Source organism: Saccopteryx bilineata, chromosome 1 (assembly GCF_036850765.1).
Source record: "Saccopteryx bilineata isolate mSacBil1 chromosome 1, mSacBil1_pri_phased_curated, whole genome shotgun sequence".
In the NCBI taxonomy this organism is placed as follows: Eukaryota; Metazoa; Chordata; class Mammalia; order Chiroptera; family Emballonuridae; genus Saccopteryx; species Saccopteryx bilineata.
In genome coordinates, this window is record NC_089490.1 from 42,006,892 (window position 1) to 42,033,584 (window position 26,693).

The 26,693-nt window shown below is 37.2% G+C and overlaps 1 protein-coding gene and 1 non-coding gene across 4 annotated transcripts in view; one reads left to right on the plus strand and one right to left on the minus strand.

Annotated features, from left to right (window-relative positions):
* ADGRB3 (adhesion G protein-coupled receptor B3) overlaps positions 1–26,693 on the plus strand; it is a 788,922-nt gene that overhangs the window by 10,063 nt on the left and 752,166 nt on the right. The window lies entirely within an intron of this gene.
* On the minus strand, positions 18,122–18,197 carry TRNAF-GAA (transfer RNA phenylalanine (anticodon GAA)). Its single transcript has one exon. It is a non-coding gene; the product is annotated as a tRNA-Phe (tRNA).

The window sequence follows — 26,693 nt, forward strand, 5'->3', positions numbered from 1 at the left end:
GGGACTTCTGCACGCCAGGCCGACGCTCTACCACTGAGCCAATCGGCCAGGGCCTTATTTATTTATTAATTTATTTTTTCTTCTTTTCCAAGTGAGAGGAGGCAGATAGAGAGGCAGACTCCTGCATGTGCCATGACTGAGATCTACTCAGTAACCCGTCTTGGCCCGATGCTCTGCCCAACTAGGGCCATGCTGCAACAGAGCTATTTTTAGCACCTGAGGTGTAGGCTCCATGGAGCCATCCTCAGTACCTGGGTGGATACCCTGGAGCCAATTGATCCATGGCTGCCAGAGGGGAAGAAAGAGAGAGAGAGAGAGAGAGAGAAGGGAGGGGGAGGAGTAGAGAAGCAAATGGTTACTTCTCCTGTGCTCCTTGACTGGGAATTGAGCCCAGGGCATCCATATGCCAGGCTGATGCTCTACTACTGAGCCAACTGGCCAGGGCTGCAATTTTATTGTTAATTGAATACTTGTTATAAAATATAGTATTTTTTAGAATAATTGTGGTATATATTAACTATAATAGTCATCTGGCCCTTGAATCTGAAATCAATGTTCATTCAAAAGTAAACTTTTTTTTTTACTTTTTCAAAATGTTATGTGTGCAGTGTTAAGATCCCAACCAGAGAGAGCTGAGTTTGAATCTGCTCTTCCACATTGTAACTGTGCTATTCTGTATTACTACTTTTCCCCACTCAGCCTAGGTTAAGGATGCTTATTTCTCAGGGTACAGGGGAACAGTAAATGTCTTCATGTATTAAAAAAACAGTAAAATTAATGGGTTGGAATATTTTAGTTGCTGTCAGTGCTGTGGAAATGTTGACCCAATTCAATGAACTAATAAAAATCAGAGAAGTGTTCAGCTTTTCTAAGTGTGTCACTTCATTGACCTGAAAGGTCTGTTTTGGTGTAAAATGTACTTGGGTCCCCTAAGTGACTCAGCCACCTTATAGTATCTCTGACAAGTTGCTGAGCTTGACTAAGTTCGATTCATCATTAATCTGCTGTAGTAGAGTGTTGTATTTAATGAGATTGCACTTGTAAAACACTTTGTCCAAGTTATAGTAGGCCCTTGATTCAGGTTTTGAAATCTCTTTTTTATCTTCTGGCAATATGTGATAGAGAATTGATAATAAGTAATGAAGTAGATTGTTACTTAATTGTTTGAACTTGTTTAGGAAAATTGAGGGGCATTTAACAAAGGATCATCAAACATTTGAATATATGTCTATTTTGTTATTAGATAAAGAAAATATAGAATCTCAATATGTTTGTGTTGATGGAGGCATGACTAATACATCAAATAGATCAGGCTAGTGGTGTGTGAGTCATCTTAGGCCTGGGAAGCTGTCCTTAGGATATCATTGCTGGGAGCCTGCAAAGCCATTTGAATCAAACAGTTTCCAAGTATTTTGCTCTTTGCTGCATTATGCAAAATTAAGTCATGTTTTGATATCTGTTTTGAAAAAGAATTATCTTGAAATTCTAGTGTATATGAACACATTTGGAAAAACAAATGACATTTTGGGATTCTTTTCAGTGACTTGTGAACAGTTGCTACAGACCAGAAAGCCCCAAGCTTCCACCAAAGCCTTATATTTATATATTCAGATATTAAAATGCAAGCAAAATCTTTTGTTATTACTCATGTGAGGATTCTGATATTTTCTTAAAACAAAATTACAAAATGCCATCTATAAGACTTCATAAAATGCCAAATGCTCTATGTTCAATTATCTTTCAATGCTACTTAGGAATTTTGTTGACTTGCAAAGAACGGCCTGGCTACATACCTGTTAGAGTAATATATTTTCAGTTTGCACTGAAGGTGCAGTAGTAACAAATGCATAGTAAACACACTAACATGGAGCTGTTTCTCTCAAAATTAATCAGTGAACTGGAGTCTTTTTTGAAATCTGATATGTTTGCTGATGTGCATTTCCCCCATAACCAACGTCCTATCACACATTTATTATTCTTGGAACATGCTCTAAAATATGAAGGCAAAATAGTTCCTCCTTGGTTTCTACTTTGTTAAAGGAAATAATTTACCTGCTAACCCAATCCTGGACATTACATTCTCAAATTATTTCTTCTAAGTGACACGTTTCTTTGAGGTTTGGTGGTTATTTGAGAAAAACAAGAACAAATACGTGCTTGGAAAACTGATAGACCCAAATTACAATATTTAGAATACAACCTAATGCAGTTAGATATAATGAAAAGCATTAAAACAGTTGTGGAGTCAGCCAAAGGACACTATCTTGATGGAATTACTTTATAGCAATGAATATAATGAGGTGGTAGAAATGTCACAGCAATATTTACTATCAGAAATATAATCCTCAGTATGAATATTCACCCAGTATGAATCATACTAATGAGTATTACACAATATTATTTCATGACATTTCTACTGGTGTTCCTCATTTTTAAGAATAATTTTTAAAAAAACAACTTCGACACTTGAATATTGAAACAGTAATAAATTATTCTCCAATAAGCACGGGTTTAAAGAGAAGCTCATCTACATATTACACCTAAGAAAATAAGTATAAAGTGTTTAATAAACTTTTTATAGATGAAAAGCATACAATAAAACCTAGCATTGAGGAAGTGCATCACAAAGCTCTGTTGCACATATTGTTTTATTTGGGCAATAGCTGTGAGACCTGTGATAATTGCTCCTTTGAAATATGTGTTAGTTACATAGAATACTGTACCTTAAAGATCATAATTTTCTTTCTCTAACAATTTTAATACAAATTGATTCAAATGAAAATCAGAAAAAATTCAGTCTTTTTTTTTTTACTGTTTCTAGAGCACTTGAATCAGAATCACAAATTCATACAAATTTATAAGGACTTAAGGCATTATCTAGTCCAAATCTTACCTCATTGATGGAATTCCAATCTGCAAACATATAATAGGAACATTATTTGTATTGAATTTGTATTTAATACCATTTCTATAATGTAAAAGAGACCCAATTATTTAGATCTATTATTTGATCGATCCAACCATTAAAAAGAATTACATAGGATCCAGCCAGGACAATAATCAGAATATATCATATTTTGCCATATTCCTTAATAGAGAGACAAATCTCTACAAATTAAAGCTTTCATTCATTGTATTTTTGTCCTATTTGGTATATATGATTAAACAAATGTGATTCAGGTCTCAAAAAAACTATTGATCTTCAGCCTAAGCTCATTAAACTTAGAGATGCACTTCAAGTTCAGAGTTTTTTTAGATTCACAAAAATGATCCAGCAAGTTCTAGGTAGGATTTTCATTTCATTATACAATTCTAGTTAATTCTGTGTTTTTGAGAAATAGCATATCTTACACTTTTTAGTTTTCTTATAGTACATTGAGAAATATTTATACTATTGAGAGTGAGAGAAGAGTGAGGTCAGGATCCCCTCTATTGAATGTCACAGCTTCTGTCACAGACTACTCATAATAATTGTGGAAAAGAGGGCACTTTAGGAAGAAAAAAACCTGTTTATAATTTTTCCATATAAATCTGGCAAACTGTCAAAAATCTGCTTCTGCACTGTAGACTGAGAAATTTTTGTTTATTTTGGCTTCCTTGAGAGGTCAGCTTCCTTTACAGATATGTCAGTCTGTGGCCAGCTCTCGTTGGCTGGCCTTGGTTTTATAATTGAGAGGGCAAGCTGTGTCTACTTTTTAAGTGGTGACTGAGAAATTACCCAAGGAAGGTGGCCTTTTTATTCTTCCACAGACTTTACTTTGAAATATGATGAAGTAAGTGCTATAGAGCACCATTGTTCCATCTGCACAGCATAGGACATTGTAAGACCTTAGCTTGTAATATTTGAAAGATCTGTTCTCTTTAGAATGTATGGTTTCCTTCTGTTTGGTAGTTTTCCTGGAATTTTCTGATAACTGTGTTTTGGTGTTCAATTGATTACAAAGGGCATAAGTGAGTAACACACATAATAAATATTACACAAGCTTGCCTCTGGCCTCTGCATCCTGAGACCACAGAAACCACAGAAATAGAACAAGGGGAGTTTAGAAACAAATAGAAGCTGATCCACTAAGTAGCAAGCACTGATTAAGGTGAAATAAATCAGTACATGTAGGATGTGAATTAATGCAACTAATTAATGCAATTAATTTCCCTTAGTGGAAACTTCTTTCTGTTAAAACTCAATATATAAAAGTGAGTTTAGAAAGTAGTGCTGTATGGGCCCCGGCTGGCTGGCTCAGTGGTAGAGCATCGGCCTGGCGTGCAGAGGTCCCAGGTTCGATTCCCAGCCAGGGCACACAGGAGAAGTGCCCATCTGCTTCTCCACCCCTCCCCCTCTCCTTCCTCTCTGTCTCTCTCTTCCCCTCCTGCAGCCGAGGCTCCATTGGAGCAAAGATGGCCCGGGCGCTGGGGATGGCTCTGGTCGCAAAGGGGCAGAGCATTGCCCCCTGGTGGGCAGAGCATCCGCCCCTGGTGGGCGTGCTGGGTGGATCCTGGTCGGGCGCATGCCGGAGTCTGACTGTCTCTCCCCGTTTCCAGCTTCAGAAAAAAAAAAGAAAGTAGTGCTGTTTTTGTTGTGGGTGGGAGGCCTAGAGTCCCACGTAATCAGTTCTTTCTTCCTCTGTTCATGCTAGAGGCAGCTTTGCTCTGAAAGCCACTGCAGAACTGTAAATCTCGGAGCCTCCATGTGAAGCCACATATGATGAATTAATGTTAGAATTTTTTTCCACTGAGAAATGAATATTTTCAGTGTCATGATCATTGAGAATGTGTAAGAACTATAATATTGTTTTACTGCATTTTACTTAGAACAAAATTTATAATTTGTGATCCTGTGGTCCACATGTATCTATGCTTAATTTTCCTTCATAACCTTTTTTCCTATCTGACACAGTAAGGGCCAGGGCGTCACATACCCCTTCATGCACATCCTCAGCCTACGCTATCATGTCTTTCAGGCATCTTTGAGATTTCAGGCAATGTCTTCTGAACATTTGCTGTCATTTTTTCTGTCATATCTCATCCAATCTGATAGAGATTTGCTGTCTCCTGCCAGGCTTCAGGACCTCTGTCTTTGCTTCATAGAGACCATAGTGTGATGAAGTCACACTGTGTTTAGACCAGAGTTGGGGCCCTTACCCCTTCTTCTCTATCTCTCACTTGTGGAGTTGGAGACCTGCTGATAACCTGTCTGCAGAGCCTGTCATGTAAACACTTCCTGCAGATTCTCTCTGGAGTCAGGCAGCCCTGGGGCTCCATGTGTGACCTCCACAGGAGGGCCACAGTTGTCCCTCATCTTTCTCTCTAGTCAGTCGTCTGGATTCAAAAGTTCTTCTACCCTAGGGTCCCATCCCTACTGCGAATTTGCTTTTTCCAGTCGTCCTCTTATACCTAGGTAAACATGAATACAATCTTAGATTTTTTTTTTTTTGGTTTTTAAATTTAATTGATGAATATTAAGAAGCTCTAATTTACATCTTTATAAATGGAATGTATTTGAGAAGTATTCATTCTCTTTCCTTTATTGTTTTACTAGTCCCCAGCTAGTTTAGTTGCAAATTGTCAAACTAATTGGAATACCCTAATGTTAACAGGGCAATGAAAATTATCTTGAACTCCTTTAATTGTTCAAACATAATGGATATTCACTACTGAAGACAGCTTATTAAAGCAACAACAAAAATCTTATTAGCATTGACATTTCATAGGTATGAGTGGATAGGTGTCATTAATGCTCTACTCCAAATAGTCCAGCCTTCTACCATTTTGGGCACATGTGGGAACTGTGTTTCAGACCACTCGTAGTCGGGTAGGATCATGTGACCATCTCTAGCCAAGGAATTGTAACCGAAAGTCACGTTCCTCACTTCTGAGCTGAATCATTTCATTGCTTGAGCAAGACTGTGAAGCTTTCTACCTTTAGCATGGAGACCTGTACTTAGAGAGAAGAGATTTCTCTGTCAGCCTGAGTCCTGAATGACTAAAATTAGGGAGCCTTTCTGACCACACTCTTGCCGATCTGTGAGAGTGAACAAGGAGACCTTTTTCTGTTTTGAGACACTGGGTATTTTGAGTTTGTCTTTGTTGCTACAGCCTAGCTTATTCTAAGTAATACAGTGTCTAATTGGGAAGGGTGGGGAGTAGTTGTGTTGATTACTGGTGCTAAAAGGTAACTATCATACACAATGGTAATATGTTTTGTCATTTGACTGTAATGATCTGATGGCCATTTTGGTTTATGGTATTTTGGGAAGAGGAGCTCACTTTTTGAACTTATTACAAGCAATATTCTGTCACTCATTTTAGGTATTATATATCAAGTCAGCCTAACTAAAATTAGTTATTACTAAAATAACTTACACAAGTGTATATTTATATTACAAGAGACCATTCTTTCAACATTTATTTGAAAAGTTACCTAGATTTTCCAATATTTTTGAAGTACCCTTATTAAAGAAGGTTTTGTAGTCTTTGAGCTGTGATTGTCACAGAACTAATTAGAAAATTTTAATATTAGCATGGTAGTTCTTGCTGAAAGGTATAACTTTTCCTATTGTGTCCCTTCCTCCTTTCTTTCTTTTTTTTTAAATATATTTTTCTGAAGTGAGAAGTGGGGAAACAGAGGCAGACTCCTGATCCACCTGGCATGCCCACCAGGGGGCGATGCTCTGCCCATCTGGGGCGTTGCTCTGCTGCAACCAGAGCCATTCTAGTACCTGAGGCAGAGGCCATGGAGCCATCCTCAGCGCCAGGGCAACCTTGCTCCAATGGAGACTTGCCTGTGGGAGGGGGAGAGAAAGATAGAGGAAAGGAAAGGAGAAAGCAGACGGAAAGTAGGGGAAAGCAAAAAGAAAGGTGGAGAAGCAGATGGGTGCTTTTCCTGTGTGCCCTGGTTGGGAATTGAACCTGGGATTCCCACACACCAGGCCAACACTCTACGACTGAGCCAACCCGCCAGGGCTCCCTTCCTCTTTTTTTTTTTTCTTCCCTCCCTCCCTCCCTCTTTTAATTTTTTTTTTCCTCTGGGTATGTAGAGTCTGATTTATATGCGTTAATCTGTTAATCGACAGATTCAATGTTGCAATATTTTACACAGAATCCATTATTAGTAGATATCTAGGTCCTTTTTTTTTTTTTTTTTTTTGTAAACAAATATTTCTATGGTCGCTCATGGAGATCTTGTAATCAAGCCCTGCTTCATTAATCTGAACAATTTTCTTGTGATGTTAATTATGTAGCAGTAATTAACCTCCGTTTTGAGTAGGTGGGCTCTTATCACAATGAGAAGTATTCTTAGCTCCCACGAGAGGCAGGAGGGTAAAGTAGGCTGCTGTGAACATGAAACAAGCCCCTATGAGTTACTTAGTGGGTGTGAAGCGTTCTTCCCAGTGTTAGTGGTACACTGGCAAGTTCTGCTCTGCTGGGCTGTACCTTCCATTATTTCCCTGGCTTTCCTGTTCTCAAGAAGTTTGGATTATGCTAAACTCATTAATTATAAGAGACACACTCCAGAATTCAAAGTGGGTACAAAGGCCATTGAGTAACTGAGAAAACAAAAATGAAAACACTGAATTTTGTGTCCTGAAGAAAAATCACAGATAGAGTGCATTGTCAGTTTGCTGTCCACATATTTATATCTGATATGTAGGACACACACATATAATAATCACTCACATATGGACTTATGGCATTAAATGCTTACAAATATTAAATGCATATTTAATTTGAAAGATGAATATTGAAAAATAGTTTACAAATATGTTCCCTGTTAAATTGCATTTACTTTTTTTGTTTGTGTGACAGAGACAGAGGGACAGATAGGGACACACAGACAAGTAGGGAGAGAGATGAGAAACATCAGTTCTTCGTTGTGACACCTTAGTTGTTCATTGATTGCTTTCTCATATGTGCCTTGTCTGGGGGCTACAGCAGACCGAGTGACCCCTTGCTCAACCAGCGACCTTGGGCTCAAGCTGGTGAACCTTGCTCAAACCAGATGAGCCCACGCTCAAGCTGGCGACCTCGAGTTTCGAACCTGGGTCCTCCGCATCCCAGACCAACGCTCTGCTGCACCACCACCTGGTCAGGCTAAACTGCATTTTCTACCTGAAAGTTTGCTAATATAAATTTAACTGGAGTTCCTTAAGAAAGCATTTGAAAAACAAACAATAAAAATACTTTTTTGCAATGGAAGCTCTAAACTTGAAGTTTCTTTGTTTGACATTTTACTTGGAGCCTTTTTAATCAATATATTCAGGACAGTGTTCTGTGGATCATTAGATATCAGAAATCAAAGGTTTACTTAGGGCTTAAGGGTAAATGATTGCCAAGCAAGTTTCAAAAAGTTGAAAACAAATGTAATCTTCAAAAGTGAACAATTTACTTATATTTGTGAAAAAGAAATATATCGTGTTATAACAAATTAGTGGTCTTTTATATTCTCCTTAATAGTTGATTGTTTTCCTCCTTTACAACTTTGTTACTTGTTGGATCCCACATTTCCAACACCTGTAAATTCAGGTTCAGATTTTAGTGGATAAGAGTCAGGCTTCCTGGTTTAAATAATATTCTCCATTTCTATGTCATTGCCCTAAGGATGTGACACACCTCTCTAAATCTCAGTTACTTTGTTCATGAAGTGGTGACTATTTTAGTGATGTAAATCAGAGATTGAATGAGGTACTTAATGTAAAATAATAAACATGACACACTGTAGTAGAGACTCAGTAAATGGTAACTATCAATTGGGTGAATGATTCTAGAACCCTTTACTATACTAGATTTCTTTAACACAAATAAAATTTTGATTCATAATAAAAAGTAATCAATTTATTTAATTGACCTTAGAGAAATTAAAATGCCTGTTGGATCGGTTTGTCTACAGAGATGCACTCTTTTGTCTTTAATCCTTTATTCCCGCTGGACACTCATGTTCCTGAGGAAAACAGCTAAGCTGCCATACCTGTGCTCCTTTATTCCACATTTAAAAAATGAGCCACTTCATTCACAACATCACCATTTTTTTTCCTTTTAAAATGCACTAGTCAGTGATATTCACAGATCGCTTGGCAGAGGGTAATTGCCCTAAATGATTTTCTCCTGAAAGACTCTCTCCACTGTAATCAGAAAGCAGTGTCCATTGTATTTTGACCACCAAAGCAACCTCATCTTGGGTGCTTTCCTGAACGTATTTATGTCCTTTTAGTCTAGTTTTTTTTCCTCCATAACATTATAGTTTAAATGCATTCACATTTCGTTGGTTAAATCAAGTTAAAATCTGTATTCTAATTTCTTTGGAAGGATAGGTAAGCATGTAAAAAACAAAGCAAACTGTCATTTATGTCTTGGCCTGCCCCTGAGTCCCGTTTTCCTTCTGAGCAGCAACAGATCTCTTAGCAAAGTATTCTGCTTGCTGTCTGCTTTTTAACATTTGTTCTAAGGCATAATGTAAGAAAATATCCATGAAATATAAATTCACATTTTTCAAAAAATTATACTATTTTTACTTTCCATGTTATAAAAACTTTTACTTTTGCCATTACAAAAAGGAGACTGTGCAATGTGATATTAAATTTTTAACTCGGTAGTGCTCTGTATTAGGAAGAGACCTTGGAGTACAAACCTGAACAACGGCGTTCTGGATGAGATTTGCAGTCGTCCCTCACCATATCGTGGTTCACTTTTCACGGTCTCACTGTATCTCGGATTTTTAAATTGTATATATCTAATTTAGTATCGTGGATTTTTGCTTCAAAATCGTGGGATTTTGCAGTACATAGGTATTCTTATATATTTATTATTTTAATTATTTTTATGGCAAAATAAGCATTTTCTGGGCTAAAAAATGAAAACAATATAAAAATATTAAAACATATTAAAAGACTATTAAGTCATCATCATCTTCATCACTCAAGTTGTAGTATATTCACTGGTGAGTACCCATATAGCATTTTATATGTTGAAATTATGTAGGTTTAAGAGTATAGAAAGTGTTTATGAGCATGGGAAGTGTATATAAGAGTGTGGGAAAGGTTAATAACAGTGTGGGGAAGGTTTATAAGAGTGTGGTGGGGTTTATAAAGCCTTAAAAAATATATAAATAATAAAATACATATAAGGTCACTACTTCGCAGATAGATGAGGGACCACTCTACTGTCTGGGTAACTCCAGGCAAGTCACATCACCTCTCAGGGAGCTTTAGTTTGCTCAGCTCAGTTACAAACATTGTGGGAAAGTAAAACTGTACTGTACATGAAAGCCGTTTAGAAAATGGAAAGTGGCATCCAAAAATTCTGATGTCATGATTGCCAATATCATCCTGTAAATTCAGTTAAGTGTATTAAGTGTAATGGTTCATTGGCATGTATGTACATGTACTAACGGTCCTACACTATGATGATAATGTCACCAATTGTTGGATTGTGAGCTTGACGTTTTTAGGTAAGGCTCTAATCTTCTGTCTTATGGAAAACACTATTTTCTTGGCTTTCCTTTTTATTTTCTATATCAATAAAAGCAGTTACATCTTGGGCTTCATATCAAACATTTCAGTGTGAATCCCAGTTCTACCTTCCACCAGCTTTGTTACCTTTGGCATTTTGCTTGATATTTGTGGACCGCATTTTGTGTGTGTGTGTGTAAAATAGAGATCCTCTCTAGCACATTTCTTATTTTTTTAGTAAGTTGTAATCTGTACAAAATAAAACAATTGTGTTAGTGTTATTGATTGATTTTAGAGTGTGAGGAAGGGAGAAAGAGAGAGACAGGAACATCAATCTGTTCCTGTGTGTGCCCTGACCAGGAATCAAAGTGGCAACCTCTGCACCAGGGCTATACAAAAACAGTTTTAAGATTAATCCACAAATAATGTGAAGGTGGTCAGTTCTCTTTTTTTTTTTTGTGACAGAGACAGAGAGACAAGGATAGACAGAGACAGACAGACAGGAAGGGAGAGAGATGAGAAGCATCAATTCTTTATGGTGACACCTTTGTTGTTCATTGATTGCTTTCTCAGATGTGCCTTGAATGGGGGTCTACAGCAGAGCGAGTGACCCCTTGCTCAAGCCAGTGACTTTGGACTCAAGCCATGGGGTTATGTCTGTGATCCCACACTCAAGCCAGTGACCCCATGCTCAAGCTCATGAGCCTATGCTCAAGCCAGATGAACCTGTGCTCAAACCAGCGACCTCAGGGTTTCGAACCTGGGTCCTCTGCATACCAGTCAGACACTCCATCCACTGCACCACTGCCTGGTCAGGCAATACTCTTAATTTTTTAAGAAATGGAAAACCTTTGCCTGACCTGAGGTGGTGCAGTGGGTAAAGTGTCAACTTGGAATGCTGAGGTCAGCAGTTCATAACCCTGGGCTTGCCTGATCAAGGCACATATGAGAAGCAACTATGAGTTGATGCTTCACGCTCCTTTCCCCTCTTCTCTCTCTCTTGCTCATCTTCTTCTTATTTCTAAAAATAATAAAAGAGAAGATAATGGAAAACCTTAAGTTTAGGCTCCTCACTGTAAATTAAAAGTTACCTTCAACTGTACCCTGTTCTAGCTTTCCTCACCTATAGATGAATTTCAGAAATACAATGAGTCACTTCATATCAGCTTCCACGCTTTATGTCAGAAAAATAGCTTGCAAATGAACATATTCTTTCTTTCTTTTTGTTTCTTAAAAAAGTCAAGAGTTAGCATTAGAGAAGAAAGGCTACAGATGAATATGGATGTTTGCTGAAAACTCGTTCCAAGGGCTAAAAAAAAGCTGTCTGAGAGTAAATGTAACTTTACAGAACTATTTTATTTAGGGAGCAAAACTACATATAAATCAATAAGGATCTTGCCCTGGCCGGTAGGCTCAGTGGTAGAGCGTCGACCTGGTGTGTGGAAGTCCCGGGTTTGATTCCTGGCCAGGGCACACAGGAGAGGCGCCCATCTGCTTCTCCACCCCTCCCCTTCTCCTTCCTCTCTGTCTCTCTCTTCCCCTCCCGCTCCATTGGAGCAAAAGATGGCCCGGGTGCTGGGGATGGCTCCTTGGCTCTGCCCCAGGCGCTAGAGTGGCTCTGGTTGCGATAGAGCGACGCCCCGGATAGGCAGAGCATCGCCCCCTGGTGGGCGTGCCTGGTGGATCCCTGTCGGGCGCATGCGGGAGTCTGTCTGACTGCCTCCCTGTTTCCAGCTTCAGAAAAATACAAAAAATAAAAATAAAAAAAAATCAACAAGGGTCTCTGTACATGTCAAGTAATTAATCTTTAAGAAATACAAATTAGGTAAATTTTGAATCAGGGTAAACTTTGAAACAGACTAAAGTAGGAACACATGGATAGAATATCATAATTTCACAAAATGCTTTTGTATCAGTCCTGAAAAAGGTACAGATTGGAATCTGTCCTTTACAGCTCTTACATGGGAATATTGCAGAGGCTACATGTGACCTAGCAGTTGGCCATGTACTGTTCCGATGGGATTCTTCATCAAATATAGTAGATAAAAAAATTCCTCTGGTTACTTTCTATTTAAAGTAATCAACTTGTGAAGACTTTTAGGTAACCTAATACTTGGTCAACACTTCCTTAAATTATTCAGTTTTGTGCATTTGAACAGGATAGCAAAATTAAAAGGTGGAACTATATTCACACTTCTAAGAACAAATCTTGCTTAGTTCAGGTTTTATCAGCTTAAGTATTTATTTTGATTTACAGCTTCCTACTATGGGCATTGTATGCCCTAACCCCTAAAGTCAGCAATTTTCTGTTAACTTGGCCACTTTAGAAATCCATCAATAGACATTTACCAAGGATAGTGGATATTTTGAAGAGAATCCTAATGGAACAAATTAGACTACCAAGCTTACATTTCATATTATTTCTTGGTGGGTTTATTCAACTGTGTATTTATTTTATAGCTGCAATACTTATGAATACCTTACTGTGTGTCAGGTACAATTTTAGATAACTCTCTCAATCTTCCTAAGAACCCTATAGCTATTGCTATTCCCCCCAATTTCCAGATGAGGAACCTGAGACACCAAGAGGCTAAAGTGACTTGCTCACTAAGACTGTGCGAAGTGGAGGAGCTTAATATGAGCCCTTCTCTTAATTCTCTCAATATACCGCCCCTGTGTAAAGATAAATACAATCTAATGTTTCAGTAATTCAAAGGGTACTTAATTCATGCAGTCCTTTGTAACTATGAGATGTTTAAAAATATAAAATTTAAACGGTAGAGCGTGGGCCTGGCGTGCAAGAGTCCCGGATTTGATTCCCGGCCAGGGCACACAGGAGAGGCGCCCATTTGCTTCTCCACCCCTCCCCCTCTCCTTCCTCTCTGTCTCTCTCTTCCCCTCCCACAGCGAAGCTCCATTGGAGCAAGGATGGCCCGGGCGCTGGGGATGGCTCTGTGGCCTCTGCCTCAGGCGCTAGAATGGCGCTGGATACAACAGAGCAACGCCCCAGAGGGGCAAAGCATTGCCCCCTGGTGGGCATGCCGGGTGGATCCTGGTCGGGCGCATGCGGGAGTCTGACTGCCTCCCCGTTTCCAGCTTTGGAAAAATGAAAAAAAAAAAAAAATATATATATATATATATATAATTTAAAGTATAAAGTTTTATTTTTAACCCCTCCAAAGTATATTTTCTTATATATATTGATATTTAGTAGTAGTCTGATCTGTGAATGTTTTCTCCAGCTCTTAGCCTTTCCCAAGCTCTAGCCTATGTGTAGATCCTCACTCATAAAGTAGCTTTCTTCATTAATCAAGTCTGTTATTCAAAGAACTCTTCTATCTTATCTCTCCCAAGTGATTAAATTGGCAAATATTAATTTTGACATTCTGAGACATGCAATGCTTATGAAATACTTTTTACTCAAAAATATACATTTTTATAATTTTTTATATTTACAATTAATTTAAATATGTACACGTTTACTGATTTTATTTTTTTTCTATAAAAATATACATTTCTTAAGTGACAGGAATGTATATGGTAAAGACTGCAGTTTTAGTCCTTGAACTTCACTTAGCTCCACGTTAACACAATGGAGCACCTATTTTTTCTGTAATTATTATCATAGAAGATCAAAATAAAATTAGAATTACAATGATCTTTTCTTGCATTACAATGATATTAAGTTGGTAAGGTGTCATTTATATTAGACAAAAATAGTTTATAGTTAGATTAAGCATCTCATACTGGAGAATACAGGATCCTTATAAAAAGATATAGAGGTAAAAAGTTCATACTCCAGCTCAAGGATTATTTTATTTAATCTGTCTTTAATTTAATTTTAGTAAGTTCTTTTAAAAATTCTCAACTTTTATTTGTCTGGGCTCAGAATATAAATTCTACTCTATTGGGGTAAAGCAAAAGTTCTGACCCTTTCTGACTAAAATCATTCTTTGTTTTATTTTTCATGATTGTGATGATACTGAAATACTGAAAATCAAGCTCACGACAGCTTTTCTTTTTGAGTGATAGTGAATCAGTGTTTTTGGGAATATGAGTTTTCTGAGAGGATGTAATCAAAACAAAATTATTTTTCTTCATAAAAGAATAAGTATTTCATGTATTCTAAAAAGGGGAATTCAGAGACTTCATGTAGGTCAATGTGAATCATAATGCAGAAAAGATAACTCAAGAGGAATTATTTGACTAGTTTATATATATCAGGACAGTTAAGGTTTATTTCCATTTTCTCTTTATTTTACATATTCTTGAATTTCTTATACATTTATGTGTGCTAGGAAAGCATATTTTCCCATCAATAGATCTTTAGTGTGCGTTTCTTATTGATTTTTATACACCTTACAGTTTTATTACAAAACAACAATGTCATATGCTTTTAGCCCCAATATTAATTATTTGGATACTTTGACAAGGGCATTGAATTTGAGTTACTCTAGAATTTTCTTTTTCTTTTTTTTGTAATATTTATTTTATTGATTTTAGCGAGAGATAAGAACTTCAATCCATTCCTGTATGTGCCCTGACTGGGAATCAAGCTGGCAACCTCTGTGCTTCCAGACGATGAGCAACTGAGCCATCTGGCTGGTCAGGGCACTCCAGAATTCTTATATCAGTCTAATTTTGTAGCAGAACTTTAGGTAGATGATTAAAAATATTCTAGCATTTGCATAATTTAACAGACTAAGAAGAAGAATTTAGAAAAACATTCTAGGGCAATTTACTTGTTTTGAACATCTGGTTAACAGCTGGAGTAATAAAAGTTAACACAGCAGTAACCGTCTTTTACACTGATCTTCCGTGCACACACAAACACTGGAAAGGATTAACTACTATTAATTCGTGTCCCTTTTTTTTCCTTTGCTATAGGGATTTGATTAAAAAGGGAATAAGAAGATTTGAGAATTTTTACAGTAGAATTTCAGCTGAAATTTATAGGCAAAATTGAATAACTGATTAAAATCAGTTTTCAACTTATTAATATAAATTGAAATAAAAAACTCTTGACAGTTGATATACGTGGTTATGATAGAATTTTCTTAAAATTTATATAAACACATTTTAGGCAATAAACAATATTACAGTAATAACTAATATATTTAGCAGAATCCTAATGTTGAAGTGATTAGTAGATAAGTAGTAAGCACACATATTTTAAGATGTTTAATGCATTTGTTAGAGTATACATCTTTGTATGTACAATTTTTATTAATATGTAAAGTATATTTTAATGCTTCAAGTTTTTACTATTTCAAATGAATCTATTTTTTATGTATTTTTATGTTTTTATTTACTATGTTGATTGATAACTTTGGGATGTTTTCGATTAAAAATGTTAAATGAACTTGCATGCTGAGATCCTGGTGAATAATAGTTAAATTTCTAATTTAGTTTTTAAAATAATCCTTATATTTCAGTTATTAGAAGATCCCAGAAGTTGGTGTAGTGAATTATTCTTTTAAATTATTCAAAATCATTCAAATTAATGCCTCTCCCTTTTAAACTTTTATTCCCATGTATAGTCCACCTTCTGAATCCATGAATAAAACCTTCTGTAGATCAAAAATATTGGGGAAAGCCTGATGCAGTGGATAGAGCATTGTTCTGGGACACTGAGGACCCAGTTTCGAAACCTTCAGGTCTCTGGCTTGCATGCAGGCTCACCAGCTTGAGATTGCGGTCACTCTCTTGAGCATGGGATAGTAGATATGACTTCATAGTCACTGGCTTGAGCTCTGCTGTAGCCCCCCCGGCCAAGGCACATATGAGAAAGCAGTCAATGAACAACTAAGAATTGATGCTTCTTATCTCTCTCCTTCCTGTCTGTCTCTCTTGCAAGAGTAAGCATGCTAAGAAGTTAATTGTTGCTGATGTGTGCTATGTATTGATAGTTAGGCCTATGATGGTTGTCCCCATGCTGAACATGCACAGACCCTTTACATTCTAGTCATTACTCCTTAAACAACACAGTATGACAACGATTTACAAAGCATTTTCATTCTGTTAGATTTTGTAAGTTATCTAGAGATGATTTAAAGTATATAGGAGGATGTGTGTAGGTTATATGCAAATAGTACACCATTTTATATAAGGGACTTGAATATCCACAGGATCTGGTGTCTCCTGGGTCCTAGAACCAGGTCCTATGAATACTGAAGGACAACTATCTCTAAATTTCTAGCCATATGTAAGGCATAGTTAACAGAGTGAAAACAATTAATGTAAAGAGGAAAATTTTACGAAGTAAATGATAATGAACTTTTAAAATGTCTAATCTCCATTAAATGCTTCAGTGTATAGCAAGATATTTTGTACTTACTCATACAATAAATCCTGTTTTTAAGCTTTTGCCAAAGCATAGGACTGGACTGAGGCAAGGAATAGGACTCAGTTTTGCCACGTGCTTCTTCTCATTAGCAAAAAGTAAATTTAGTTCATGTCATGTTACAATGGCTGTAGATGGCATATATGGAATTTATATAAGATAAGTTGAATAATTGGCTGAAAGAAAATCATGATTCTTGCTGTTTTCCTTCTTCTTAGTCTCAGGTCATATTGTAAAAATAAAATCTTATGAAGTTTTATGCACTAGTTCATAAGATTGTAATTAAAAGCTTATGTAGCCTGACCTGTGGTGGTGCAGTGGGTAAAGCGTTGACCTGGAACGCTGAGGTCGCCGGTTCAAAACCTCAGGCTTGCCTGGTCAAGGCACATATGGGAGTTGATGCTTCCTGCTCCACCCCCTTCTCTCTCTCTTTCTCTCTCTCTCTCTCTCTTCTCTAAAATGAATACATAAATAAAAATAATTTTTTAAAAAGCTTATATATAGCATCTCGGTGTGATAGAGTATCCTGAGTACACTGATTTTATATACAAAATGTATGTTTTGGAACTCTATTTTCTAGAAAGTGTCTCAGTATGATATTACATGAGTTGGTAATGGCGAACAGGTATTCATTGTAGATATTATGTTCTTGGCTTTGAAATCAGAACCAAAGTAATAGAAATAAGGAATATATTTAAAATATACCCCAAATGAGAAATTTATTTAAGCTTTTTTTTTCCTGCTGATATTGGAGAGAAGCAAGCACTGTAAAGTGGTCAAAAAAGAACAATTATTGTGGTCCATGGCCTTTAGAATTTAGATTGGACTTTCAAAAACTAGAAAGAATATAGTTTAGGTGCAGGAGACAGCTTTATCAGAGGTCATTTCCAATTTAATTACCTGCCAAAACCTCAAACTTGTCATTTCTGAACCATATTTGACTCAACTTGAATCAGCTCTCCTGTGAAAATTTCTGACTTGTGCCAATGCCATGAGCATTAGAGCCCAGGATTTCTTTTCCTCTGGTACTTCATTTATTTTCTTTCTTTTTTCTTTTTTCCTGAAGTTGGAAATGGGGAGGCAGTCAGACAGACTCCCACATGCACCTGACCGGGATCCACCTGGCACGCCCACCAGGGGGTGATACTCTGCCCATCTGCGGCATTGCTCTATTGCAACCAGAGCCATTCTAGCACCTGAGGCAGAGGCCACAGAGCCATCCTCAGCGACAGGGTCAACTTTGCTCCAATGGAGCCTTGGTTGCGGGAGGGGAAGAGAGAGACAGAGAGGAAGGAGAGGGGGATGGGTGGAGAAGCAGATGGGCGCTTCTCCTGTGTGCCCTGGCCAGGAATCGAACCCGGGACTCCTGCACTTCAGGCTGACGCTCTACCACTGAGCCAACCGGCCAGGGCCATTTATTTTCTTATTTTGTTTTATTTTATTTTGTATTTTTCTGAAGTGAGAGGTGCGGAGGCAGAGAGACTGACTCCTGCATGCACCCGACGGGGATCCACCCGGCATGCCCACTAGGGAGCAATGCTCTGACCATCTGGGGTGTTGCTCAATTGCAACCAGAGCCATTCTAGTGCCTGAGGTGGAGGCCATGGAGCCCTCCTCAGCACCCAGGCCAACTTTGCTCCAATGGAGCCTTGGCTGCAGGAGGGGAAGAGAGAGATAGAGAGAAAGGAGAGAGAGAAGGGTGGAAAAGCAGATGGGTCGCTTCTCCTGTGTGCCCTGGCTGGGAATTGAACCAGACCAATGCCCTACCACTGAGACAATTGGCCAGGGCCCCTTTAGACATTTTAAAATATCTCAAATTCATCACACTGTTTTTCATTATTGCTTTTCAGTTACTGCTGTTTTAGTCATATCTTCTTTGGATTACTGCAGAAGCTCTATCACTGTTCCCCTTAATGTTTCTGGTACCTGTATTCCTCCCCAGATATCAAAATCTGCTAACAAACTTCATTCAACCTTCATATTTATGGTAACTTCTAGGCTGCCTCTCACCATGATCATCCTCAAATTCCTTCTAATGTGCTTCACTGTCTTCAGATTAAGACCTAAGTCTAAATAAAGAACGGTCTAATTAAACCCAACTCAGTCTACAGTGCACCCATTCTTCTACGCCAGTCTCCACACCACTCAGTAGTTCATAACTTACCTTAGTTATTATTATTTTTTAAATTTATTGATTTTACGAGAGAGGAAGAAAGAAGAGACAGGAACATCACTCTCTTCCTGTATGTGCCCTGACCAGGGATTGAACCAACAACCTCTGCGCTTCAAGACAATGCTCTAACCAACTGAGCTATAGCAGGCTACCTCAGTTATTTTAATTTATTTCCTCAAGTTTTATAAGAAAATAGGAAGAAAACTATTTATATTTTTAAGAAAGAATTTATAGGGCATTTCATAAACAAATTACATTTTGTGTTTATTATATTTCTATGTAGAACTATAACTACTATTTCCCAAACAGTTCTATTTTGAAAAGCTGTTGGAAGTAGTTCCTGATTTTGGAATCAAATTTTTTAAATATAATTTTAAAAATGTACAATAATGCATGATTTATACATAAACAGAAATCATATTTTAGTATTTGAATAAAACTTTTTTATGAATAATTTTAGGAATTCTTAACTTGAATAGGATTAAAATTATTTCAAGTCCATGAAACCAGTTTCATGCCTTTTAAGTCACCTGGATTTGCTGAGATTGGCCATTAATATCTGTTTTTGTTATGCCTGTAGACAGCGGTAGAAATTAAATTATTTTGAAAGAAACATTTTGCCTTTAAAGACGGTAGGATTCAGAATTACTCACTTCAATTTTTTGCCTTTATTCTTTGGAAGTCATTAATAGCTTTGAATAGAAATAATTTTCAAATAGAAATTCTGCTGCTCTCAATGAGCAAATTGCCTTGACTTCCACATGATTTAAATACAAAGATCTGAACAGAGTATTTGGCCTTCCTCTGTTTCATCCTCATTTGGAAATTTTGTTATTAAATATGTGAAAGCCAAAGATGATTCAAGGATTTAGCATATATATACCACAGATTGTGATCTTTGGAGCTTACATTATCTACAAATTACAAGTAGCCTAACCACAACATCTGCAGTGTGACACTTTCTATGCAATTTAATTTTCACTAAAAGCGTAAGAATCAATAGGAAGATCACCCTGTCAGCAAAATTTGAATAGAAGTTCCATTTGTGGCATAAAAAGATTACCTTTAAATTGAACAAAACCTAGTGAGTGATATTTGTCATTTTGTTAATGATCAATGTTCTCATCCTATTTTTTCTCATATGTTCTGGATTTGTAAAATAGAACAAATAATTTTAATCATATTTTATATTATAAAATACCATCAATACATAAAGCAGTTGGAGTGTCACCCTCAGAAAATTTACTTCATTTGAATACTATGAAAATGTTTGAAATGTGTTGGATATTTAAGATATAATATCTGTCATCTAGTGTTTTCATGCAGGTCTGGCCTAACTGAGGAAGCTGAGGATGAGAGAAATATTAAGTACTGCTCAAGGACTATCGGGCAATCCCGTGATCTGCATCAAGTCATTCTGTGTCCAGAGCATGTGCCCTTCACCACCGCCCTTTACTGCCTCCAAATATTTGCTGATTAGACAGGAGGAGTGCAAGGGAGGGAGTTTTGGAGGGATGGGAGAGGGACAGAGAATGGCTTCAAGTAAGTATATCAGGGCAGCTTTCATCAACGTTTAGAGTCTTTTTTTTTTTTTTTTTTTTTTTTTTTGTATTTTTCTGAAGTTGGAAACGGGGAAGAAGTCAGACTCCTGCATGTGCCCGACCGGGATCCACCTGGCATGCCCACCAGGGGGCGGTGCTCTGCCCATCTGGGGCGTTGCTATGTTGCAACCAGAGCCATTCTAGCACCTGAGGCAGAGGTCATAGAGCCATCCCCAGCGCTCGGGCCAACTTTGCTCCAATGGAGCCTTGGCTGCAGGAGGGGAAGAGAGAGACAGAGAGGAAGGAGAGGGGAAAGGATGGAGAAGCAGATGGGCGCTTCTCCTGTGTGCCCTGGCCAAGAATTGAATCCGGAACTCCTGCACGCCAGGCTGACGCTCTGCCACTGAGCCAATCGGCCAAGTCCCAAAGTTTAGAGTCTTACTAAATCTTTTCTTTTTTCTCTTTTTGGTGGTTAGTTGGGGACATAGTCCTCAACATTTAACGTTCATCTGCCCAATGTGGATCAGATTCGATCTTTTTAGTCCCAGGATCCCTACCCTTTCATCTTCCATCGGCAGCACTTTCAGTCCTCTCTCCTGACCAGGGTATTTTAGGGAACTCTGCATCATGCTGAGGATTTAGGAGGGAAGTGCCCACCCCTCTTTATCAGCACACGTCATTTCATGGTATTTGCTATCGACAGACTCTCTGTAGTTGAAGTTTGGGAGGTTTATGGTGGTTTCATTTTTTTTGCTGAAAAATAATAGAGAGTTAATCTTTCCCTTCATATTTGTTTTATTTTGCCCTTTGGGTTTCAAGGAGTGAGAAAGGTTAGGAAAGATGCTGATCTTCTGCATCTTTAGCTATAGTTCAAAATAATTTTTTGGAAAAAAATTTATCTCAGTTAAAATTATAAGGTCTTAGTGTAACTTGCATACCTCGAGAGGAAAAAAGAACACAAGAATACCCATTGCACACAGCTGTGTTGAGGTTTAATGAATCAGACAAACATGTGCAAAGTGATTAACCCAGCACCATATACTAATAATTACACAATTAGAGATGCTTGGCTTTCATCACCATCACTTTATCATATAGTTGGAACTTTATTTTTTTGCTAATATTGAATTTTTTTGTTTGGATTTCATTTCAAATTGTGAATTAATTAAAATTAATAACCCTATTCTGAATAGTGAAATAAAATAAATCAATAATGCATATTTAATCTTTGGAGTAGAATTTAATATGAATATAGTCATATATTGAGCTTTGACATGATTAAAAGCCATATTCACATCAATTTATATCAGACAAGCATCAACACATGTCTAATTTCTGTATTCCCTAGTTTAGTAATGCAGCGTGATCTCTTAAATGTTTATCTAATATTAAATGATAAATAGATATATTCTTAGGTTTACTATAGTGCTGTTTAATTATTTATGTCTGTATTTCAGCTAGAATATATTCAGAGGCTTTATTTACCTCTGCCTGTACTTCCTGTGAGTCTTATGTTCTTCATTATTAAAATATATTGTAGATTAGTTCTGTAACCACAAACTATCAGACCTGCATCTGCCTGGAGAAATATTTAGATGTTATCAGCCCTGCATTTAAAGCATTTTTTAATTTGAATGGCTTCAGTCGTTACATAATCACCAGTTCTCTTCAGACTCTACCTCTCAGTATTAGTTTATGTGTGTCCATTTCGTACGTTTATATTAGGTATGTGACCATTGAAGGAATTTGATGTTTTTGACACCTACACCTATGTCTCTGAGGTTGCTTTAAAGTTTTTGTGTATCTCTGTTTCTCTTTAGTAGAAAACTGAACAATTGGTCATTATTTCCACACACCTGTCCCATCAGTTGCATTATTTGGTGGGTACCTGCAACTGTCATATTCTTCTTTAAAGGAATGGCTGTTTTTATTTTGATTACAGGTCCTAGAAAATGTCCTGATTTTTGTTAATGCCCATTATTTTATAGTCAATAACATTTCTAAAAGTAATGTATATTAATTCACTATAAAAAAGTAGCAAATTTATATTCTTCTATTAGTTTTGTCATTAGCTAATTTCACTTTCTCTTAGAATAATTTTTTAACACTTGTGAATGTCAGAATTAGAACTTATTTTGAACTTTATAAGTATAATTTGATGATTAAATAATGATAAATAATTTTGATATAAAAATAATGGATTTTTGTGACTAATGATCACAATAATGAAGTAATTTAAAGGGAAGTGGGTTGTAGTCTTTTTTGTGACAGGGACAGAGAAAGACAGAGAGAGGTACAGATAGGGACAGACAGACAAAAAGGGAGAGAGATGAGAATCATCAATTCTTTGTTGTGTCTCCTTAGTTGTTCATTGATTGCTTTCTCATATGTGCCTTGACTGGGCTGCAGCAGAGTGAGTGACCCCTTGTTCAAGCCAGCAACCTCGGGCTCAAGCTGATGAACTGTGATTTGTAGTAGGAAATATCATCTATGTTTGGTCTTCAACCATGTTTCAGGAATAGAAGGCCTACAAGCCTTGGGATTTCCTGTGATAAGCATAGAAAAAAATGTGTCTTTTGACATGTTAATGAGTTGACTTGACTTTTAGAAAAATCTGTGGATTAGCCTACAAATTTGTAGCAAGCATATTAACTATTTCCTAACCCCTTTTGATTACAACTAAAAGCTACTCTTACTGAAGCTAAATTCATATTTTGAATCCTCTATCAATATTAGTACTCTTTTGATATAGAAAGGATATAATCCATCTTCAGATTGATAACTGATATACACATATACCAAGAAATGCAGTGCTTGTTCTGTAGCACCAACGTTCCCTGTGATTCTCTTCCGTTTAGAATTGTGGGAAAGGCTCGTTTTTACTGATTATTTCTGTCTCCTTCCTCGCTTGCTATTTATAGTATGTCCTTTATATATCTCAGGGGCCACATGTAAGCTGTTCCTTCAACTAGGATCTCTAGTTTCCCTTCTCCCCCCCTGCACAGTATAATTAACTTTTTATTATATGATTGACATTACCCCACCCTTCACTTCCCAGCCTTTATATCACTTCCTGGGAGAGGCTTTCTCCGACTTCCTGAACTTTGTCAGGCTCTCCTGCTTCTGTAACATTGTATATTTATTCCTTGCAACCTGGTGAAAAGGGGATGGGTAAATTAATTTTAGGAGAAAAGTGTCTACTAGAGGGACTAGTAGTAAAAAATATTTAATAAAATTTGGCTACATGAATGAACAAGGCTTCTTTGTATTCTGAGGAGTTTGACTCTTCCTGTATTCCTTTGTCAGTGATGAACATAAGTTGTCTAGTGTACAGGGGGGTTTCTGGATTGAGCATACCTTGGAATGGGGTTACTATTTTCCACATTGGGGAATGGGATGATTAATACCATGTGTCGACTTGGCTAGGCCATGGTATCTAGTTTTTGGACAAATGCTGTCTAGTGTTGCTGTTAAGATATTTTTTAAAGGCAGGATTATTAATTAAATTAGTAGATTTTTTAGTTGTGTAGCTAGATTACTCTCCATTGTGTGGGTAAGCCTTCTGCTCTTGGTTGAAGGCCTGAAGATAAAAGATTGAGGTCTCCTGAGGAAGAAGGGATTTTGCCTCCAGACTTCCTTCATAATAGAGCTGCCTGTATCAGTTCTTCCTGGGTTCTCCAGCCTACATGCATGCCCTGCAGATTTCAGATTGCTAGCTCCACAGTCACATGAACTGATTAAAAATAATCAATCTTGCCTGACCTGTGGTGGCACAGTGGATAAAGCGTCGACCTGGAAATGCTGAGGTCGCCGGTTCGAAACCCTGGGCTTGCCTGGTCAAGGCACATATGGGAGTTGATGCTTCCAGCTCCTCCCCCATTCTCTCTCTCTGTCTTTCCCCTCTCTCTCTCTGTCTCTCCCTCTCCTCTCTAAAATGAATAAGTAAAAAAAAATAAGCAGTGTGATGAATGATTTACCTGTGCTTTACTCATTTAAAAAAAAAATCTCCTTTACTACTCAGCCATAAGAAATGATGATCTATTGCCATTTATGACATGGATGGACTTTGAGAACATAAAGTGAGAAAAGTAAATCGGAAAAAGCTAAGAACTATATGATTTCATACATAGAACACAGATAAAAGTGAAGTGGTAACCAGGGAAGGAGAGAGGAGGGAGCAGAGTAAAGAGGGACAGACATATGGTGATAGATAATGATTTGGTTTTGGGTGATGGGCATACAACACAATCAACAGTTCAAATACTATAGAAATGTTTACCTAAAACCTATGTACTCTTATTGATCATTATCACCCAATTAAATTTAATTTCTAAATGTAAAAAATCAATCTCTGTCCCCTTACCCTGCCACATACACACATCCTACTGGTTCTGTTTCTTTGAAGAATCCTGATTAATACAGGAAGTTAAAATGCAAAGAAGTGAGGGCATGAACTTCTGCTTGGATTTGTATTTAGTATTAGCTACTTTTATTCTCATAGAAATTCTGGGTATAATCAATATGTCATGGTGAAGTTAAGGCAGCCTGCCCTGGGCCCCTGGAAAGGGAGTTTAATTGTTATTGCCATTTAACAGGGAAAAGAAAACCAGTCCCAGGAAAGACAGATGCGCAGCAGTGTACAGCAAGAAGCCATTCTGAGGACCCAAGCACATGGGTCTTCAGATGCTCTGCTCTTCTCAGATCTTGCTGCCTGTTCCCTGAGAGAAATGGGCTCTGAAACCTTGATTAGCCAGACAGAGCAGTTTTCCTCAAATAAGGGAGGCTCTGGGGATAATAGAGGGCGAAGGATAAACTGTTAAGTGTTATTGGGAACCTAGCAGGATTGTCGCTTAAGTTGTGCTAGCAATCATTTTCTTGCCATTGCCCTGGTTTCAGAGATGACAAAACAATTCTCCCAACTATATTTTTTTAAGTGGTATTTTTCCAGATCCTTATTTTTTTCACCCTTTAGTAAACTTGAAAAAGTTATTTCTTTCTTGATTTCAAATTTGTTGTCTAATTCCTTGGAAACAGGTTTCATTTTCTGATATTTCACTGTGGCAGGCGTAGGACAAATCGTTCCCCTCCAAACCTAGTGCATGCAGGAATCTACTTCCTAATCTGCTTTTAGTAGAAACAGTTGCCCCAAGAGTTGCCAAAATTATAGTAGCCTAAGAAAGGAAGTGTAAAATTATTGGATTTTTCATACTTTAAATTGAGACATCCTTTAAAATGTAAAGCAAACATTATTTCTAAATATCTCTATTATTTAGAAGTTCCCTGAAAAGCATGTCACATCTATTTTTAGAACCATTGAATATGATGACGTTAAGACACCTTGCTAGAGGCAATTTATCTTAAGCTGTCTGAGGAGTTGGCATCTTATTTATATATAGAGAGGAAGGATTTTCTGATTAAGAATGTACTTTATTTGATTAATTTTTATTTGGAATTCTGTCAAAATGTTTTAGGTGAAAAATATGCCATAGGTGCCATATAACATGATTACAAAAGTGAAAGTTTTAGTAGGTATGACACATTATGAAACTTGGAAAAAAGCCATGTTTTTTTTCTACCATGAATAGCTATACATAACAAGTAGATACAAATAAAAACAGCTATAAATTAAAATTACCTTTACAGAAATATGTATAAACAAATAAGTTAGTGTCACAGGGGAAAATCAAATCTTATTTTTCTACTTTTGAAAACTACTATCTATTAGGGCTGACAAAGCAAATGCAGAGAAAATGCTAAGAGAACCAGGATTTAAATGCACCTTGGGAGAGCAGTGATAATGGTACAGCTCTTGGTTTATTATGCGGGCAAAGATGGTTTCACCTTTAGCTGATGTATGAGCTGGACCTTGAGGACAGCACTGATTTCACCATATTTAGATAAGAGGAAGCTCTTCTGGGCAGAGACACAGCCTGTGCTGGAGAGAAGAGGTACAAAGAACAGAAGGAAGAAGAGAACCACATTCAATGGAACCCAACAGGGAAATACTAGCTCAATGAATAATTTTTTTTCAGAGTCCCAGAACCACTTAAATATTAGAGGCAACAGTAAAAGCCAGGTAGTTTTAGCTTCATATCATATATTTTTCCAAAAATATATTGGGAGAGCAGAGGGACATACTAGGAGTTCATAGATGAGTTGGGTTTTGCATGAGATACAGGGTGTAGATCAGAGTA